The following is a 4,164-nucleotide window of genomic DNA, read 5'->3' as shown; positions in this document are numbered from 1 at the left end:
AAACTGATAGATACAGCTGGAAATGAAGAAATGCCTATTGTTATTTTCAGAATTCTCAAAGATAAGGTACTTCCTAATGTTGTTGTTGTTGTTAAGTGCTGTTGAGTCGGTTCTGACTCATAGCAACCCTCAGTAAGGTTTCCGAGGAGCGGCTGGTGAGTTTGAACTGCGAACCTTGTGGTTCAAACTGATCATATGGTCTAGTGCTATATCCTGTAGCGCAATACCAGGACTCCTTCTTCCTAATAGATATTAAATTGAATAACCTTGAGGTTTACCCCCTTGTTTTTAAGAGTGCAGGTAAAAAGTATGTGGACCTGCAGCCATTGTCTCTCGCTAATCTAATATTAATGATAAATTTGTAACAGGGTATTTTACTTGAATCTAAATTTATTGATTGGTTTTCTCCTCCTCTGTCCCTCCAGTAGAGGAAAAGTGGGATTTCTCTGCTGGACAATAAATAGTAATTTAAAATTCATAGCTCCAGTTACTACTGAAAATATCATTTTGGTGATGCATGTAATTTGAAAACTTTATTTCTGAATGTTTTTGTAGAAATTACTGGGAGTCTATTATTCATGGAAGACTTAAAGGATAACTTTTTCCCTATTTTATAAATTCCCATTGTTACATGGTAATATTTCAACTACCTGATATTTTAACCTTTAGCTAAAATCTTTCAGCTTTTCATTTGTTGGCATTTCACTCATTTACATGTATTGCCAGTTTTATAATGTTGCAAAGAATGGGGATTCCAGAACACTTCAAATTAATTGTGCTCATGTGGAACCTGATAGTTGATCAAGACACAGTCCTTCAAACAGAACAAGGACATACTGAATAGTTTAAAATAAGGAAAGGAAACGTGTACCCTTTCACTGTATTAGTCAACCTGTAATCTGAGCAAATAGTACAAGAAACTGGACTACCTGAAGAAGAATGCAGCATCAGGATTGGAGAAATACTCATTGACAACCTGCGCTATGAAGATGCCACAACCTTTCTTGCTAAAAACGAAGAGAACTTGAAGCACTTAACTGATGAAGATCAAAAACTAAGCTTTCAGTATGGATTACACTTCTACATCAAGAAAACAAAAATCCTTATGGTTGGACCAATAAACATCAGATAAATGGAAAACAGACTGAAATTGTCAAATGTTTCATTCTGCTTGAATCCACAGTCAATGCTCATGGAAGCAGCAGTCAAGAAATCAAATGTTGTATTGCATTGGACAAATCTTCTGCAAAAGACCTCTTTAAAGAGTTAAAAGCAGAAATGTCACTTTGAGGACTAACGTGTGCCTAACCCAGATCATGGAATTTTCAATGGCTTCATATGCCTGCTAAAACTGGAGAATGAATATGGAAGATGGGAGAAGAATTGAAACATTTGAATTACGTTGTTGGTGAGGAATAATAAATATACAGTGGACTCCCAGAAGAACTAACAAACTTGCTTTGGAAGAAGTATAGCCAGAATGTATCTTAGGAAAAAGGATGGCAAGAGTTCATCTCATGTACTTTGGATGTTATATCAGAAGGGACCAGTCTCTAGAAAAGGATGTCAGGATCAGTGAAAGAAGAGGAGAGAAACAACAGGGATTGACACAATGGCTACAAAAGTGGGCTCAAACATAGCAACAGTTGTGAAGAGAACACAGAACCAGACAATGTTTCGTTCTGTTGTACACGGGGTCATATGAGTCAGATCCAACTGGATGGCACCTAACAACAACATTTTATGTCAACATTTACATAATACTAATAAACCAAGATAAATTTTGAGAAATTCTATACCTATAAACCAAAATAATTTTTGAAAAATCCTATACCGAAAGTTTTACAATATTCCCGAATAATGTGTTTCATGTCCATTATAATTTTGTGTGATCTTCAAAAGTAGTCATTTAATATACAATATTATAAATAGAATGTGCATGGCTTTTATATAGCTTTAATAAATGTCAAATAAGTGATACCGATTCTAAATTAAATTGCCTAAAAAAAAAAAAAAAAAGAAATCTATAAATCTATAGGTTGTGAATGGGGTTCAGTTACATATTACATCTGACATAAGGTAGATTTAAAATAACACATTTTTAGAGTTACTGAGGATCTACTTTTTTAATGTTTTTCATACTAAAGAATTGTGAAGACCCTTGTTTTTGGCCCCATAAGGTACTGAAATCATCAGTGTTTTGAATGTTGTAGAGGCTGGAATTAGTTCTTTACTGAAATTACTCAAGCTCTCATTAAATCATTAAATGATGATGGCTCTATCAAAGTCAGTATTGTACTGTAAAAATTTAATAACTTTGCACATTGCATAAATATGATCTAAAAGTTGGTTACTTCTTATTTTATTTTAAATTGTTTTCAAGTGTAAATTATTAACTTAATAACATTGTTGTTTTACATTTTCAATGTTTTTTAAATTTGAACTTTTCACCTTTTTCACTCAATAAGTTCTAAAGTACTTTTTAAATATGTATCACTGGGCCAAGGGGTTGCTGGACAATAAATAGTAATTTAAAATTCATAGCTCAAAAAAAAAAAAAAAGGTTGAGGCTTGCAATTCATTTTTTTTTCTGTTTCGTAGTGACAGAATTCAAGTCTTCCCCCACATCCCCACCCCCAAGTGCCTAACTTAAGTCTGGACCATACCTATTTATAAGTCTGCTTCTCTCAAATATAAAGCATACTGGTATGGCACTGTAGGATCATCACTGCACTGTGAACCATAAGATAAACAATTCAAATCCACCAGCTGCTCCTTGAAAACCCTATACAGGGTTGTTATGAGTCAGTACCGACTCAATGATACTTAACAGCAACAACATACTTAATTATTTATAGCTACTGAAGCCTCCCATCTGCCTTTAAACACACTCAGGTCTCCCTTTAGCTTTCATAAACATCATCTCCAGATTTTCCTGAGTGAACATTTTAAATGTATGAAATATACTAATTAGTCTCATTACTGCTTAGTTTTCCTTTTATCCATTGCTGTCTTATCCAACCTTATTATTAACCAAAATTATCACTTAAAATCCACTACACATTTTCCAGTCAAACCCAATCTTTATTTTTGCTTCTGTGTTTACTGACTATGCTTTTGTGTGTGTGAAAGGACACACTTCTCTAGTGTATTGATTCTATTTGTAATTTTCAAATCATTGTCATTCAGTATTCTCTCATTCCCTGTCTGTTAATAAGTATGGTCTAGATCCACTTTCTCCCTTTGTGACTTCAGTTATCACCTGTATCTAGATTAGGACTTCCAAATCTATTTCTATATACCTAACCAGTCATCTGTCTAGTTTTACATTTACCAAGTGACTTAGAGATAACAGTATTTTGATAACTATGTGTAAAATAAAAAAAATAAAAATTAGAAACTTTATTATATCCTATTAAATGTTAAACTTTTTCTTATATATGACACTTTGGGTTAATGCACTGGACTGCAAGGTCAGTTAGAACTGCAGGGTCAGCAGTTCAAGTTCATCAACTGCTCCTCGGACACCTTAATACAAGATTGGTATGAGTCAGAACCGACTCATCGGCACTTAACAACAGTTTTAGTGTAGAATTTAATTTAGAAAACTCTAGAATTTTTAAAAAATGTGGGAGAAAAAGTTTCCTCCTATAACTGTTTTCAGAGAGGAGTCTTGGTATAGCACAGCGGGTTAATCTACTGGACTGTAAGGTTGGCTTGAAACTCAAGGTTAGCAGTTCAAGCTCACCAGTCACTCCTCAGAAACCTTATACAGGGTCACTGTGAGTCAAAACTGACTTGACAGTGAAAAGCAACAGTAACAATTCTCAGACAAGGGTTAACTAACTACCTGGATAAGCTAGAACAAAAGCTATAAATAAAATAAATTTTACTACACTACAAAAAAAAACCACATTCAAGTGAGCATTATAGCTATAGAAAATGTGACTGAAATTTTAACTTGGCTTTTCTTAGGTCAGCGTCCAATTCTTGTTCTTAAATGATAGTAGGAGAAGTATCAATGTATTTTTTAAAATACTGCTTTCAGACTTTATCCAAAGCACATGGTTAATTGTTACAGATTTTTTTCTGGTATGTCCCATAATAACTTTCTGTTACATTACTCCCTAAAAGACTATTCTTTTTAAACAAATTCAATGTTAC

Source organism: Chrysochloris asiatica, unplaced genomic scaffold, assembly GCF_000296735.1.
Source record: "Chrysochloris asiatica unplaced genomic scaffold, ChrAsi1.0 scaffold00010, whole genome shotgun sequence".
Lineage (NCBI taxonomy): Eukaryota > Metazoa > Chordata > Mammalia > Afrosoricida > Chrysochloridae > Chrysochloris > Chrysochloris asiatica.
The sequence above is the reverse complement of the archived record's forward strand: the minus strand, read 5'-3'. Positions refer to the sequence as shown.